Source organism: Balearica regulorum, chromosome 2 (genome assembly GCF_011004875.1).
Source record: "Balearica regulorum gibbericeps isolate bBalReg1 chromosome 2, bBalReg1.pri, whole genome shotgun sequence".
NCBI classification, from domain to species: domain Eukaryota; kingdom Metazoa; phylum Chordata; class Aves; order Gruiformes; family Gruidae; genus Balearica; species Balearica regulorum.
In genome coordinates, this window is record NC_046185.1 from 46,022,816 (window position 1) to 46,041,155 (window position 18,340).

An 18,340-nucleotide genomic window follows, 5' to 3' on the forward strand; every position below is an offset into this window, starting at 1 on the left:
GTTTGAGAAAGAGGCGCCCATCCTAACAGTCTGAACAGAAATCTCTGGCAATCTTTCACTGGGATTGTCAGACAGCTCTAAGGAAATCAAGGATCATTGAGCAATTAAGCTCGAAGGCAGAAGAATATACTCGTGAATACCATCTCTTAACCACCCCTGATAAATTAACTGTCTTCACCCCTTTTCCCACTCCTGTTCTCCACCCGTCCCTTCTTCTTTTTAAGTGACTACACCCTTTCACCTGCTTCACCCTCACCCCTTGCCAGCTTCAGTGCTTACAGCAATTCAGAGAGCCCTGCCAGCAAACTTCCAGCTCCGCTCGCTGCTGGGCTGCTCCACCTCCTATCTGCTGCTCCACGGCCTCTCTGAAGAGACAGGGATTGGCAAGCGGGCAGGTGAAGCACGCTGAGAAGGCAGAGGGAGGGAAGCAGCAGGTTCCCAGCTGGTAGGAGACAGAATAGGACTTAACTTTTCTCCCACGAGACCTGAGTAACCCAGAGCTAGATGGAGTTGCCCTCCAGTCACTATTCATTTTCCAAAGAACATCAAAGGTCTAGCATGCTACATTATGCACTGCTTCTTCAAAAAAGTGAGATGCTGTTGAAAAATCTGGTAAATGCACAGCATTTTCGTGATAAAAATTATAATTGCCAATGAAGTAGCATTTAATAATAATAATAAAAAAAAGCTCTGAGGCATTCTAAGAAAAGAAATATAGGACTAAGAATCCTTTTGTAATATAATGAAAACCCCTCACTCAATAATATGTTAATGAAATGTATTTAATTAATTAATGGAAGTTAATGAACATTTAAACATACTGTGCCTTTGGCTATCACAGGGAAATATTCTGGTCAATAAATGCAATCAAATTACTTAAGGAACTGCAAAGAAATTTTTTTTTAAAGCAAGCATGAAAAGTTATCTATAAAAAAAAAATGTGCCACAAATATGAAGAATAAGTACCTTGTATGTGTAGTGTTTGTGTCTGAGGTCACTTTCATTTAGAAGCTCGCTAGTTAATTGCAATTGCAAATGAACAGCTTTTCATTAACACTCGTATTTGTGGATGTTAATACTTGCATTGTAAAGCCAGAGAAAGTGCTGGCTCCAAACCAAACCGGGGTACAGACAAGTGGTTCCTGAGATCACAGCAACTAAGTACAATACTATAGACGATATATATGATGATAGCAACAACCGGACACAACATTTCACAGAAAGTCACATTCATTTAAATTTGCTAGTGCACTAAAATACAGCAAGAATTTTCCCCATGATCTTGAATTAGAAATTTATAGATATTATTCCAAATTTTATTTTTCCATTCAAATTATTAGAAAATAACAACCAAAAGTTACAATATCTGAAGGAAAACATACTGTCTATGGGTCTCATAGGAAAAGTCTATCAACAGCATCAGTTTTGCTAGAAATTTCAGATAGGACAAACCTCCTAGCCTTGTGCTTGCAGCAACTAATCATCTCAGCCAAAATCATAAAACTTTCTGGAATGCCAAGTTACATGAAGAAAAATGAGATATGAATCATGTTTATTTAACTTTTATTTAAAGATAGCAATAACTCCTTTGCACTCTTTGGCAGCCTAGGGCTGCTTACAAGTTACACCTGTAACTTCCATTAGGTTAATAAGATTATACCTACTCATTAACCCTCCATGTATTAATGGCTAATTATGTGTCTTATTATTTAAAAGTGGATGCCCCCATGCAGGTTGTGGGGGGTGTGTGGGAGGAGAGGGGGTGACCCAATTAGAGAGAAAAAGTTTATGTGTGTGAAATGAAAAGGTAATGCTGTATCTACAAAGGGTTCTTAGAGGTTAAATATTTCAGGTTAGGAGGATGCTCATTATAGTATATTTAGATTAAATGAATGTGGAATAAAGACAAAGCACTGATATTGTAACTTGCAGCAGCCATTCACTTCAAAGATGCTCCTGATTTCACAGTGAATTTCTTTAGTGCCAGTTTAAACTTCTCTCTAGAGCACTCATATGTGCCCTGTAGCATGTAAAAGCACAAAATGTACCAAAAAAACCTATTCCCAACTGGCCCTCTGAGACAGTATTAAATTCAGGTCATTCTAACTGGAGCTAGACAAAATTTGCAGCTACAGTCCCTTTTTGGAATAGAGGTGTTGAAATATGCCATGTAATGTGCAGCCATTTTACCCCATTATTTTGTGTAGAGGGAAAATAAGGTAATTTTAAAACATTTGAAGTATCAATACTGTTTAACTATTTAAGCACCTTAACAATGTTTCAAAAGAAACATTTATAAAGAAAAATTTATTTTGAAATTGTCTTGAAGTTATTTATCAAATAGTAAAAAAAATCTTCCTGAAAATCTTGTCCGACCCCTTTTCATTCAGTTTTTTGAAACTGCTAGCAAGCCAAATAACCCATCCTTCACAAAAAGTCCTTTCTCTGAAACACAGACCTTCTCAGACAGGGCTTAGCCTGCTGAACCCCATTTAATCACTACCACCAAAGCACAGTGTCATGCAAAAGATAATGTCACTGAGTCTCTAGGTATGAGAAAGATGATTTGTTTGACTTGATTTTTTCCTCATAGCACTGAGAAATCCCTTTAGGCGAGAACTTTTTTTTTTTCTTTGTTTTAATTTTTCCTTAAGCAAAAAGGAGTGGGACTCATTTGTTAGGTGTGTGAGACTTTGCAGGTCTGGTTTTACAATACACCATTTAGTCTTTGGTGAGGCTTGTTAAACCCTGAAAGAAAAGTCATGCATTGACTGAGTGACGCCACCCTGAGGTTGATTCCCAAGGGAAAATAAAGACTCCGTCCTGCCTTAGAATCGTTAGGGTGACCAAGAACACCTTCTAGCAAGTGATAGCGTACCAAACCTTGGCAAGCTGCATAATAACATTAAACCCAGTAATCTAATTATTCACCTCTAATAGAAAGGGCAGGGTTCCATGGGAAATCAGGAGCAGGGCTGAGAAATACACCCAGCAAATACATTTCACAATACAAACGGAGGCAGTTTGTCAAGACTCTAACCTGGGAAAATTAACTTATGAAGCTGTCCTATGCATCCACTGTGCGCAGTTCAGAATAATTTCACATCTATGCAGGGAGGATCTTTAAAGCACCAAATTATCAGCCTTGAGCACCTTGTTTAAAATATCACTTTAATTTGTTGTGGCTCAGAGATCTTTAATTTTTTTATTAATCATAGAGATACATAATATAAATATATAGATAAATATAACATAGGAATTTAAACTAACTTCTACTGTCCTGTGAACATAAGAGAAAGTCATAGGTAGAAAAGTAGTATCTTCTATATATGCTAATGAGAAAGTCAGCAGCACTCAAGGTGGCATCTAAGACCTTTCTCCAATGTTATACTTCTTTTTCATGATCACTTCTTCATTTTTTATTCTGTATAATCTAGTGTGTTGCCATATACCAACTTTTTGCTGTGTAAAGGTATGAATTTCCAAATATATCCCTAAATACACCCTGAAAATATTTGCATGTTCACTCATTTGTACACCTAAGACCTTGGATTTGTTTGCAAAGGAATAGCTACACATGCCAAAGAAGTGACTGTTCTATACCCTCTGTACACAGAAAAATAGATTTTTCTGCAAGGATATTTCAAACTGTGGAATATTTGAACTGCAGCCCAAGTAATTACCTGAGCAGTCTACTGGGAATGTACATATTAGAACAAGTTGTAAAATAATCTCTTCCAAATAGCTATTAAAAACAAAATTACAGATCCTGGGCCAGATCCTCAGCTGTTACAAATTGGTGGCTGTTACAAGTCTCTTTGACTTCATGTGTGCAAAGTTTGAGCTCCAAGAGAAATTTTACAGTAAAACTACAAATTACTGAAAAATGAGGTTCAGAGTAGAAACACAGGTGGTATTCACACCATCTCCTTCAAACTCCTTTAGGCATTTAGCTTGGCTTCTCTGAATCATGCCTGACTTCTCTGCATCGGCAGTATGAGGAATCTGGGTTCCTCCAAACTGCACCTTAACAGATGACTAAAGTAGTCTCAGCCAGGCAACATAAGTGCCCTGAATACCACAAAAAAAAGGTCACATCTTCTGTCAATGTAATAGCTAGAGAGACCCTGCTTTCAAGGGAAAAAAAAGAAAAAAAAAAGTATCAAGCCATTTCCTTACAGAAGTTGTGGTTATTTGCAAAAGTGAATCAATTGTTGCACCAATTTCTGCATCACTTTCTCATTTCTATGGGATTCTCTTAATTAAAAAGTATTCTGAATGATGTCTTGCTGTCTATAATAAGAAAGATTTTTATTTTCTTCTAATGATGGTCTAAATCCCATGTAGTAACCAACTGACTAACTCAGGGAAATCCCAATCTTTCAGCTCTATTGTATAATTTATACAATATGTTCAACACTTTCCCACATAATAAACGTGGGAATCCCTTACAACCAGTCCAAGGTCTGAGGCTTTTTGTATGAATCATGTTTGCTGCATCCTGGCTTTACCACACCCCCAACTACTTCTGCCGGGAGCCAAAGAGTTACTGCAATCAGTGCTGGTAGGAGATAGCATGTGCAAAAGCATTATTTACAGTAGGATGCAGTGTAGATGAGAGCCGGAGTCTGATAACTTTATCTCAGGGGTTACCTGGGAAAGACTCCTCTAGGTCTATTTAAAAGAGTAACTTTAAATAATGAATAAATTAAGAGATATTATCATTCAAATATTACTTCTTGCTATGACAAATCTTTCATGTAACCCTTAGCCAGGTTCTGTTTATTTAAGGTGATGCTCATTTGAATAGTTTGGGAAAGAAGTGCTTTCACTGTACCTGTTATTCAATTTGACGGTTCTTTGCAACATGGGAAAGAGTCATGTTGGAACTTGTATGGAGAAATGTCATTGTCTTGTCTTTTAAAAAGATATTCAAGATACCTCAGATAACATTCACACGCATTTAGCCTCCCTGACTGGCAAATTTACTGTCTGGCAGCAGGTTTTACATAAGGGGAGGGGGGAGGGGATGACAACAGGTTGCCCCATTATTAATGCAAAACTGACAATTGTAATCAGCCCTCGAAAACTAATGTATACTTTCTGAATCGTGCTCAGTGCAGGGAATTGAACCAGAAGGTTGCCTGTAACATAGATGTCTCCACTATACATTTTTCCCTACTGCTTAGAGCCCTCACAGATGTACAGGCATATCATAGGGATAATCCCCTTTTGATCTTTCCTCTATCATATGGTATTTCACTGCTTTTATACTGTAGTGTCAGATGAATCCCAGCTCCACCTATTGCAATGAGGGAACAAGAGTGTCAAGGCTTCAGGCACTCAGTCAGCTCTAATCTGAGCACCTGACTTCTGCTCTGAATCATCCTCTGGAAGAACCTCCTAGATACACACCTGTCTGTTGACTCCAGAGGGAACCAAATCTAAAGACTAGCCAGCTAACCTAGTCACCTAAGTCAGAATCCAGATTCTAAATGTTAAAGCCACTCACTGTTATAGGAACAACAAAAACAAACAAACAAACAAAACAGAGCAGAAAAGGATCTGTGCTACATTTATAACAGTGAGTTTTTAGAGCATTTTCCCCTCATTAAAGCTAGTTTTTGAAGGGAATTCACAGAAGGAATTGCTTTTGTACTATTATGCAAAGGAGCACTAGCCACAATCCAGCCACTTGTTCTGTTGAGCATTGGGAGTTTGCCTTGTCTGCATTTACTGTACAAGGCAAGGGGAACAGAAATAAGGATCCTGAGTTTGGTTCTTATCTGCATCACTGATTCAGTTTGTAATATGAAGCAAGTCAAGTAAGTGGTGTCAGCTAGGTATCACACATTTTCCCACATCACAGAAATCCTGTTTGGCTGAATTAATTTATGCTTATGAAGCACTTAAAACTTTTTTTGAGAAGTCAGCGTAGTAGTATGAAAAGGAGTTTCTCGCGCGTTCCAGACGAGCTGGGATCCATAACACTGTGGCAATCAATCAGCAGTATTACAGAGTGAGAGCACTGTGCCTCCCTGAAAGACAAGCATACACAAAAGTTAAGAAATTGTTTATTCCAGCCGTAATAGGAAACTTTTGTATATAATTTCCCTGCTTACTCAGAGGCACTCTAACATCTGTCAGGCCAGGCCTAGCACTTAGCATGCAGATCTGAGGAGAGAAACACATGCCCCATTTCCTGAGAGCAGCTCACCCGCCGCTGCTGCCAGACTCTGGCCACGCATAAGACACCAAGCTCAGTTCCACCAGTGCACAGTTAGTCTTCGTGGACCAAATCCAAATTTGCACAGGTGTCAATGAGAGCCACCCAATCTGTTCAATGCCTTTAATGAAATTTCAGCTCTGATTGCATGGCACTCTCTTCCTTTTAAGCATTCAAGAAGTGATAAGGACTGAAGCCAAAAGCTGGTAACCTTCCATTTGTTGCTTCTTTGAGGTAGAGAGATCAGCATGCTTCTCTAATGGACCAGCAGCTCTGAACATCATTCCCCCCACCACCCTGCCCATTCAGACAGTGCCAGTCAGGCCAAATGGCATATAATGCAACATTTGGAGTTGTTCAGGAGAAACGTATTTAAGGGGATCCACACTTTTCTTTTAGATTCCTTATTTCAGTCAAAATCTATTCAAGCTCTGCAACAGAAAAACCACAGCTTTAACCCTAACACCACCAAACCACTCTTCTTTCTTGTATTTATTCATAATTCCTGTTAGTTGAGTTGTTCTCTACTCCTGGGTTTATACACCTGTGCTCCTCTCCACTTCTAGCCATAAACTCATAACCTTTGGGCATCTGGTACTGTCCAATGCTGCCAAGTTTTCCTATGAGTGCAACAGTGACAGTAATCACTGTAACAGACAATTTCAAATATTATACCTCCCTCTTACACAACAAGGACAATTTTCCCAGCCTAAAAAATAAAAAATGAAAAAGCTTAGACCTATCTAAAAATATGTATTTTAAGCCAGTCAGGAAAGCTATGCAGTGATTTTCATTTTTATTCTTTACATCTACAGACACCTACATGTGTTCACACATCTATACTTCAGAGTATTTTATCACCTCAGTCATCATTTAGAGTTTTTAAAAGGCATGCAATGCAAGATATTGCAACTGATTGCAGTCTATTTCTATCACCCAAAAACTTTAGAAACATAAGCAATGTTGTATTCCTTATCTGCTGTATTTCCTTCTCTTTCTGTATTACAATACATTTTGCACCCTGACAGAGGATTAATCACCTGATGGGAATACCACAGACTGCAGAGATCTGCTGGGAAATATATTTCTGAATGACTTCACACTAGTCAGAAGTTCATGATGTCTATGATTTATCGTCTCTGGTGAATTTCTCATTGCTGTTGAGAATTTAAACTAGTTCAGCTGCTCCTAGTGATGAGGCACAGAAGGCAAATACAAGGCCACAGCTACGTCTGTGAAGCTTAAATTTGGAAAGCAGCTTTTCCAAAATACACAGAGAAATTATGAATTTAGACCTGAGGAGGAGAAGAGCAGCTTACTTTTCAGCTTGTTTCCACATTCCTTTCTGGTTGTGCCGTAAAGCCTTATATGTAGCAAAAAGACTGGAGAACTGTGGTCAAAACCTGAAGTCCTCCTTCAGTTTTCATCACATTTTTACCCAGCAAACTACCTCTCAGCATACTTCCATGTAATAAGATACACACATGGAAGAGCAGAAACAAAAACAAGCCCAAGATGTCAAGAGTGCTCTTTGGCATGTACAGGAGGTACCAACTGGAAGCTGAAAAAGGGAGCAGCTCAGGTAACCAACACTGTTGGACAGATGGGGTTTATATACCCAGGAGGGTAGAAAGGCTCAGTTGGATCAGTCAAAAGCAAAGGCAGATGGGAACATGATACAAGTTCTACCCTGAATAAGGATTTCAGGTACAGAGCCTGAGGTTTCAGGCTGACATCGCTCAATTTTTCAACTCATTGTTAAAGCAATTTGTATTTCTTAATATCTTCCTCGTTGTTCAGTTTGGATATTCAGTGCTATGCCTTCTCTTCAGCTTTGTATATGGTTAGTAATTTCTTTGGGATTGTGAATCATTGAAAGCAGTGTTTATTCATACAAAATAAGCACTTAACATTTTGCAATCTCTAAATATACTTCAGTGCAATATAAAACAGCGGTTTTGGCCCAAAAAGACCTTAAAGGCTGTCTTAACTCAGCGATGGTAGAAAACCACTAAAAATATTCAAGATACTTGCAGCATTCTAAGTGTTAAAAAATAAAACACATTTGATCATGCAAATGAGCAGGGGTCTGACTCCTGACTGATTTGCCCCTGTAAAGGGGCATAAACCCTTACTGTTCTGATGTGAACAACTGCAAATAGCAATGCGAAGCAAAAGTACTGGAAAACTAAGGTTATCAACCAAGCTAGTGATTCAAGCAGCTATTTCTCCACAGTCACATAAATGTGAGAGACTTATAAACTTGAAGGCTCACCAAAAGCAGGAATCGACCTAACACTTGACCTAGGAGAAAAGAAACAGGAAAGGGAAGCACACTGGGAGATGAATGGTTAGGCTTTCTTCCCTCTGTCATTCCCCTACAGTCTGGATGTGCCTGTCCTCCATTTTGAGAATTTATGTGTTCCGCTGCAACGAAGAGAGGTTTTGTCTCCCTTCAGCTGTCACATTCACCTCGTTCAGAAGGTTTGCTTTGCCCAAATTCTTCGACAAGGAGTGAGTGAAATCACAACCCCACTGAAGTCAGTGGGAAATTTGCCATTCCCTATAACGGAGCCAGGATTTCACACAAAGTTTATATCCATAGAAGACCAGACTGAATCTAGTCCAGTGTTTGTGAAGTGCTTTGAAGTAGAGAGTGTTGCAGCACTGAAAGTATTGCTATTATTATTATTGCTATTGAGTGCATGACAGAGAAGAAAGGTAGAAACCTCAGTGAACTGGAAGGAAATACTGATTCTGCAGATCTTTCTCAGAGGTCAGTACATGACATTTTTCTAAACAGTTTCCTTTAAAAGTGTCTAGTAAAATTCTCTTTCAACCTAAGTACTTTCTTGGCATGTTAATCAGAAGCAGATCTTCCTACCACGTACAGCCATCCTGACTGAAAACGTCCTATCTTTTCCTTCACGTCCTTTTCCTAGACGTTTATTATTGCTCTCTAAGGATTAACTGAAATATTCTACAGAGAGCTTAAATTATTTTCAGAACCACTGCAAAAGCCCAAGCGGGAAGGGAGAAACACTGGTTTCCTTTCAGCATGTCTATTCTTCCTCTGAACACCAGTGTGGCCTTTGCACTTCACTGGCCCATGGAAACGAGAGCCTGGGATCCAGCAAACGTTGGCGACGATAAGCTATATCAGTACTTGTGGCTGTTGTGTGTGTATTACCACCAGACAAGACAACGGTTGATCATCAAGGAAAAAAAGCCTCTCCCATGATCTCATTTACTAGCTTATTCTGCCACGGATTCATTCAAAATTCTTTTCAAGTTACATGGACAACACGGCAGTCAGGAAATGTGTTAGCTGCTACCAAAGGAACTAGCATTTGGGTCTTGGCTGTCATTTTCTGTCAGGCTGCGGCACAGATCTCACCCCAGTATCCTCAGATCACAGTCCCTGCAGTTCCCCCAAACATCTTGCTCATTAGAAAAGAACGCTCCCTGTAGGGTTCAGACACCCAAGGACAGATCTTCAACTGGTGCAAACTGTCAGTGCTCCGTTAACCTCAGGCAACCTAAGGTTTTAGGCTGCCGAGGATTTATCAGCAACTCGGCAGCTGTGAGAATAGCACAGCGTTAGGTCAGAGAGCGAACAGGCCAGCAACTGTGATTCAGCCATTGGCACACTCAGCTCAGCTGAGAATTCCCAACCACAGCCTACAAAAGGGAGTTGTTACTTCTTGATTAATTTCAAATTGCACTGTCTTCTTTCAGTCCCTACCTTTTTTGGTTATCTCAGTGCACAGCAGTGGTCCCAGTGGCTGAGATCTGCACAGCCGAGTTCTTGACTCTGATCTTAATCACGTGGCCTGTGATGGAAACAGTGACAAATTACTGCTATCAGTCAACTACAAAGAAAGGACAAGCTTGTATCATCTCCTGAATTTAATCCGTGGCACTATAATCCAAATAAAAGCAGTGATAGAAAATATGCTTTTAAATACTTCACTAAATATATAGTAGGTATAATTGTACCTAGAAAGAAACATTAAATACCCTAAGCTAACAATTTTCTGAAAACAGTTTCTACATCTTCTGTTCTCGACCCAGGTGTCACTCAGTAAGAAGCTATTGCTGCTGAACCACAGCACATTAGGTGTCAGGAGACTTGCCTGCATTTTACTTCTCTGGGCACCACTTAATTCAGGACTGAGATTCCTATTTTAAATATGTGAGACAAAGCTAGATTCTCCAGTGCAGATATCTCAATGTAGGTAGGCCTCACTGTTATGTGAAGACACTTCTATAAAGACATATCTGTGTAGACAAAAATCATGTCTTAATAGCTTCAACTCAGCACTGCATCAATGCACCTATACAGTTTCTGGAACGGAGCCTGGAACGGAGCTGGTTTCTATATCGGCAATTCCTTTTGCAGCAGAGGAGATCGCATCTATCGGCATTCAATCATGTCAACACCTCACCTGATGCTCATACAATCATTTTTCAAGAAGTCTCTTAGTCTCTCAGTACTTAGGAAAATGAGACCACTTCTTCGTAAGTTGAAATATGGATGTACATGCCCAACTTTATACAGATAGACTTTAAAACATTGGCAACAGTGACTAAGTATACTAACAAGAGCAAAAGCAAAAATAACCACTTATCTAGGTATTTGCTATAGAAATACATATATTCCCTATTTAAGCTTACTAGTATAAAGCGCTAAGTTCAGATGTAGCATTTCAGCCAATAAACACATTCTTAAGGGAAGATATGACATGCTTTTCCACCACTCATCACAATCAAACGCAACAGCTGCATGTGTTCAGGACAGTTCGTATCACACTTAGTTCTTAGCGCTACTTTTCATGCCCAGTGGCATAAAAAAGAAGTAGGCCCACTCTCCTTCCTTAGGAAGAGACACAATACTGCACAAACCAGTACTTCCTTCACACAGCACTGCTCTTAAGCATCTGTGTGTGACTTCAAGAACACAAATAGGTTTTTTACTCCAACAGAACAGGCAAGGGGAGAAATTAGAAAAGGAGAAAGCCAGACAGAGAGGTATCCATCCCTCTCTGTGGCCTCACAAACCACACAAACTGCTTGGGCTAGAGAGACTTAGCCAAAAGAATGGGTAGTTTGCAGTCAATAAGCCAGTATTTTACCATTCTCTGAAATCAACTGTTTCACCCTTACAGATTTTAGTGGGGTCAGGATTTCACTTGCTTGCTTTTTGCCTGACAGGAAGCCTGATCTTTTGCTAATTTAACTTCTTAATGGGGCCACTTCTCCCTTTTCTGACATTTGGGGCAGCCAAAGACCTAGTGCTGCTAAGACCCCTTTGATGTGCCAGCCCTCTACAGCTTCCAGGTCCATCCTGCCTTTGGGGGTCACACCTGTTCGCAGCCCCCATGACTGAATATTACCTCTCAACACGTCTCCCCTGCCTGCCCTACTGCTGGGAACACACAGGCATCCTCTAGAAATGCGTCTCGCCTTCTCAGCAGCTCTGAAGGCCTGTGGTGGGTCGGCTCCACTGATCAGCTGGAAATTTTGTTTAGAAGGCTTCTTTATGCTGTTTATGTTGCTGTCAAGTCTAGCTCACCACAGACCTAACACTGCCACCTCTTTGTTTACATACCTCCACTCCAGGACATTATAACCCTCCTCTACTAACACTGCCCAGTGTGTGAGGGTGCAGCTTCTCTTTTTTATTTTTATAAGGTTTGTTAACCACATTGCTATAAGATATTCATTCAAATTCCACCCAAATAGACCTCTTGCTGTCAGCATTTAATTATGCTTGCATTCCTATGTAAATAGAGTGTTAGCCAAAATAGAGCCCATTACAGAAGATAAGGTCAGGCACATCTTTACAAGAAAAGGAAGCTTTGGAAGCTTCAGTACTTTTGACAAGAATAACTCTGAATGCAAGAAAAAATTGTAGAGAACTGAGCATGTTCTACTGGGGATAAATCACGCTATTGAAAGTTGTACTCTGTATTTATGCATCTTTCTTAGGAACTTTAAGAGGACATATTTAATATGTGTATATAAAGTATGTCCTTGTAAGACTACAAAGTCTTTTCAGACTTTCCTTGAAAAATAAGATACACTTAAGATCACTCTTTTTAAAGATTCACAGCTCAGGAAAGATTTCAGCCAAGGTTTTCTCCCAAGCCTGGTATCAAATTATTTGACAGTCATCTTCTCAGTTTGGCTCATGTATGTAAACATCTGGAGAAACATTATGTTCTGTGTTTAACCACAGATTTTATATCAGAAGATAAGCATACATTTTAAATCCTCATTTAAATCTTAAAATACTGAAATCTCATAAATTCAAATGGGTCCCCAGTCATCCAAGTATAAATGTCCATTTCCCTTTCAAATAGGTTTAGAAAAATAACATAATCCTTCAAACAAGAATATCAGAGACCACTGTATTTAGATTGATGGGAATCACAGCAAGCCTCATGTGATTTTTCCTCACCAGCCTGAGTCTTAACTCAATTGTCAGGTTTTCTGTCACCTCCAATCTAGATTCCTGTGAAAGGTCATACAAATCTAATGCAGAGGCTCAATTTTCATTGTAACAGGACATCACAGTTAACTTCAGATTCCCAGCTAGCATTCTCAGTAACTACACTGAGACGTAGAACTGAAATCACCCTGAACAGCTACAGAGCTGTTTCCATGCTAGTAGCTTTCGAAGTTAAACTTGTGCAAGTTGCTGGATGACAAGAAACTGCATCAGCTATTTCAGCACTTGTATTGGTCAAATTCCATTTGACTGAACAAGAATTAAATATCAGTTAACCTGCTACTGCTCCAGAAACCTATATAGAACACAATTCAGTCTACTCAAAATGAGATTTACGTTATTTTCTTGTGGCACATTTGCCTTGACAATACAATCTCAATTTATCCAAAGGTTCCAGCGTTTCTAGTTGTGTCAGAAGTAAGTATCAGAATAATTATTGCTATAGTAGTTTATATGGATCACCCAAGTTCTTCTTTTTGAGACACCAGTAGAAAATCAGAGCAGAATTTGGCTCACTGTCTTTTCATTTGAAGAGGTCTAGATACTCTAAAAACGCTTCACAATGAAGATAATAATGAAGCGTTTGCAATTAACTTATTTTATTGCTGAGCACCACCCCAGTACTGTGGTGTAATTCACCCATGCTGTTTGACCTAAAGGTAACTTCGGCAGTTGAAGCTGAGATGTATTCTCACAAATCTGCCCTGTTACCTAACAGTGCCTACTGCTGCATTAGAGAAGTGTAAAAATGATTTACATATAAATATAAAGTCAATTTTATACAAAGCACTCTGAACGAATGTCTTCTACTATATGCTTTAAAAAAACCCACATTTTATTTGGCTGGAAATGCTTTGATAAACAACAGGTCTCATTGACTGCAACATTGAAATGCTCTAATGAATTTTTAATGTCTTTAAGTTGTTTAACTGGATCTTATTACAAAGAAGCTGAAGACACAGAAGCATGATGTTTCCTCCACTGGCACATTTAAGAAATCAGCAGAGGCATGCCAAGAAAATGTTCTGCTTTCAAAACAAGGTTCCAAGACTGAACTCAGGGGAAAAAATAAAAAGCGTTTTGTCATGGTTTCTAGAATTAAACTACTGCTGTTGATTTGAAATCTATACTACCATTTCCTCAAACTGACTACACTTTGTTCTGTCCTTTACCTCACTGCTGGCATGATACTGCATCTGTGACTGGCTGGCAGGTGGCAGACACTGATCACATCTGAAGACAAATTAAAGGTCAGAGATCTCTGATTGCACAGGCAGTAGAAGGGGAATTCCTCTATTAAAATATATGGGCCATTTCCCTGTGAAGTGTTAAAACACCATTTTTAAGACGACGCTGTTCTTTACTGATTATTGCATAGGCCTACTGACTGCAAAGATCCTTCCGCCCTGTTCAATAACCTCGTACTAATTAACAAGATTGAACTGAGAAAGTTCACTTTAAAAGCTTTCCTTAGATCCTCCATTCAGTGCTACTGCATTATCAATGTCCTTGAGTCTGCTGCAGGTTTTAAATCTTGCATGCAGTCCTGAGCAATAGAAACCCAGGCACATTAAGACGATAAATCATTACAGACTCCTCAAGCGCTCTGCTCTTTGTCTGGCAACCAACCCGATGTGCTTTAAGAAGCCTCCCAGCTTGCCTGGAGACTTTCTTTGCTGGAAAAACCTATGTATTATCATCACCAGCAAAACAATGGAGTTGGCTGCAGGCACGGTGGTAACACTGTGCACAAGCAGAGAGAATAGCCCCATGCAGAGCTTGCAGAGCAGTGACCGTGAGGAGTGTAATACAATGAGGCCTGCAGAGCGCTAATGCATGTTGGGGTTGCTGTGCCAGTGCTCCACTCAACAGGCTGCATCTCCTGGCAAAGTGACAGAGTAGTATTAGTGCTGGTCAGAAAGCCAAGCTACTTGCTCGGTTTCCTCATGTAAGGAGAGGAGTAATACAGCAGGGATAGGAAAAGCTTCAAAGCAAGCAAGGACATGAGAACTGTTTCCATACTGGGGGAAAAAAAAAGAGGTGCTCCTTCCTGCAGTGCCTTCTGCGCACAGTGAAGAAGGTCCCAAAGTTCACCTGCCCATAGACTTCCTTGAATCAGAAATAACACGTAGAAAGAGGGTGTCTTCTTCCCAGAATACACTCCAGAATGTTTGAGTACGTACCTCATCCTCCCCCACGTTTGTTTGTTTTATCCATCTGTTATTGCCCCATATTTGATTATGAATTAAAAGCATTCTCCTCAAGCTGCACTCTGAGCTTTTTAAACTGAAGTGTTTGAATAAGGCTTGTCACTACAGGAAGGATGTAGAGGGCATCACATTCCCCAGCTGCCTCCCATCACCCTTTCCCCCTCCCTGCACCTCAGAGCCAGCAAGCAGCTCCGATGCAAATGGGGAGAGCTCTAAGCAGCTGCTACCTCTTCCCTGTTTCTCCTGCTGAGCAGCTTCCACGCGGGAGACGAAGAGTGGCTCTGTTGCTGGCTTTCAAGTGAGTTGAAGGAGCCTGAGGGCAAACAGAATGGTTCATTGGGCTCTGTCTAAGCCTACAGTGGCACATTAGTGGAGGATGGATTCCCCCATCCTACACAGCCTCGAAGGACAGGCAGACAAATATGTGAAAAAGGGGTCCTGCGGCTCCCTGGTTCTCCCTGCCCCAGCCACAATGCCTGATTAAAGAAATTATCCTATTTTTTCCCAGAGGAGTATCCCAAGGAACTGTGTATGGTCCTACAATGTATTTCTTTTGCAATGGTTTGCAGAAGTACTACATTTTGGCAGTACTGTAAAGTTGGGAAGTCCCCTCCCCTTTCAGAGGCCTTTCCAGGAAGGGGCATTTGGGGGTGAATTCCACTCCCTCTGGACTGGCTGGACTGACATATGAAATAACCTGTTGAAGTCCTGGGCTGATAAGAAGCTTCCCTGCTCCAACCAAGTGCCCTGCAGAGCAAGCTAAACTCTTCTGCTCAGCCTAGAGCATATCACTCCACCACTGCCAGAGTGTGACAGAAGCCATCAGGCTGCATGGCAGCCAGCAGAGCTGGGAGCATCCGTATTTCTTGTGCACTGTTCTCCAGGGAGCAGAATAGAAATCTTTCAAATGCATAGCCTGTTTCTTAAGAAGTTGTGGGGGTTTTTTTCTGAATTACTCCAATAAGCTGTTTGCATTTGATAATTTAACTGATACAGGGGCTGTTTCAGGTAGCAAATTTGCTGCTTTGTTGTTCACAACATGAGGAAATTTCATTTTAAAAACAGGTTTTTGACTTCAAAGCTTTATAACCTGCCACGAAACACAGCATGCACAAACCACCCGTGCTTTGCATTTTGGCCATTTGCAGAGCCCAAAAGCAGCATGGAGCCGGCTGACAGTAAGGGGGATTGAAAAAGAGTTTCTGTGTGGGCTTCTGCTGCAGCCAGATTAGATGAGGGAATTAGAGACAGGGTGTGGTTCCCACCTAGAATGCCTCTGCTGCAGTTCACAGACCTTCACGCTGTCTTATTAACGTGCACTTCCCTCTCTCCCTCCAAATATGCAAACTGCACCCTCTCCCAGGTCCCTCCTTAGCTTAAGGGTGCTGGCATGTTCTCTGCTGACTTTCTGGAACCCAGGGATTTCCAATTATTTCCACATCCTCCTCCTGTTTCTTTTCTGGCTGTGGTGCCTCTGGGCTGCCTGCTCGACTTCCCACTCCACAGGTCTGCAAGGCAAGAGCAGAAAGACCAAAAATTAAGAGAACAGAGTGATATTCGCACAAGGCAGAAGGGAAGAAGAACAAATAGAAATTGCCTGGGGTCAGATCTGCTTATTCTCTCTGTCTTGCCCCTCTCTCTGAAAAGGCAGCCTTCATGTCTCCTCAGGTTCTTGTTAAATTTCCCAGCTATCTTTTATTCAGCATCCAGCTCTGTGTCTCTCAGTTCTTACGAAGAGAGGAGGAGTGTCTTCTTTGCCTCTAGGCACATAAGGCTTCATCAAGGTGAGGTACAGGCCGCAGGTTTATTAGCGCATATGGCATAACACAGTGCAGCACATCTGAGAAGTCTTGAACATACTATTGCAATGTTTGAAATTATTACATTAGGTGACGTCCCCCCAGATCAAAAGTTGATGCCAATCTAGATAAGCGTTTACTGTAGAGCCTGCACCTCAGGCCTGTCCATCACCCCGTCCAGCAATTCCCTCACCCAGTTACCAGCTTGGCCCAACTACACAGCCCTAACTCACTCCCTTGGCTTTCCAATGCTTGCTTAACTGCTCTTCCATTTTGCAGTGTCTCAGAGATACTCCTCACTCCATACCTCCCAGACTAGAAAGCTGGTGGCCATAGTCTCCTCCAAGCCCTTCCCTGGCCAAGGCTACAAAGGACCTCCACCCTCCTGCATGCTGTGGGTATTACTACAAACAACCCCCTTCACCCTGTTCCCAGGCCAAGGATTGCAGGGAGGGAAAGGGAAGGAAGGAAAAGGAGATAGCAAGCTGACCTATTGTTCAGAAGAAGGGTGGGGGAAGCGTAGAGAAAAGCTGACCTGAGCTGCAAAGCTCTTTTAGTTTCCCCTTTTCCTGTGAGGATGATTTCAGTTGTTCCCACTCTTTTCAGCCCCACTGCCTCTACTGTAATCAGACTCCTGCCCCTAAAGGAAGGGGAAGAACTGTGCTTGCCTTTTACAGAAGTCCTGGTTTGATGCCTTTCTGCAGGAAGTCAGTCGATCGAAGCAGCACTTCCCACTGGCAAAGCTGGGAGTGTCATGAAGGCCTAGGGTCAAGATATTGATAGCACTGTAGGTCTTTATACACCTATCTATTAGACTGCCAGAATAAGATAGGAGCCAAGCATTTATTTGGTTAATTATTCCTTTCATTTTCTATGTTAGTCCCATTTCAAAATCTGTATGTATACATTTGCGGGTCCTAACAATAGCATGTTTGTGTGATTCCAGCTGACCAAACAACAGAAGTTATTTATAACTACAGATGAACGAACTCTGCTGTATTTTCATTTATGTCATTTTCCTTAGATCATTCATTGGAAAGTGGTCGCACTTTCATGTTTCTCACACGCAGAGGCCCTGTAGGTTAGCACACAGGAGATTAGCCTTGGCAGTCTGCAATGCTGGGCTGCCTGGAGAGGAATTCTCGCTGCAGCTGTCTGACCCAACGAGCCACAGGGGCTGGGGGGTTAGATAGCTGTACTCAGGGCCACACCAGGCAGCAGGTAACCGCCACTGATGACTTTCAGATATAAAGCTTTGTAAAACTGGTACCAATTTGGTTGGTTGGGTTTTCTTTTGCCAAGGCTCACTGGCATTGCAGTGGAATGGTCAATGCCTAAGGAATTCCAAAATGAGTGGGATATTGAGAAGTGGCAATAGTTAAGAGGGTAAATGACTGTAAGGTGAAGCATCTTCTTCTTAGACAGTAAACAGAGCCACAGCATGCCCATCCATGCTAATGGAGCATCATTTCCAATCCACATAAATGCACTAAATTCAAAAACAATTTTAACCTTTTCGGATGATTCTTTCTGTACAGGCTTAAATGGGGACAGGCATGAATTTACGTGATGACAGTTGGGACATCAAAGG

The 18,340-nt window shown here is 41.0% G+C and overlaps 1 long non-coding RNA gene across 1 annotated transcript; it reads right to left on the minus strand.

The window, feature by feature from the left end:
• Nucleotides 1-923: 923 nt before the first annotated feature.
• LOC142600374 (uncharacterized) lies at nt 924-16,455 on the minus strand. Its single transcript, XR_012833832.1, has 3 exons — nt 15,178-16,455; nt 9,972-10,059; nt 924-6,038 (listed from the first exon to the last, which is right to left on the minus strand). It is a non-coding gene; the product is annotated as an uncharacterized LOC142600374 (long non-coding RNA).
• Nucleotides 16,456-18,340: the final 1,885 nt, after the last annotated feature.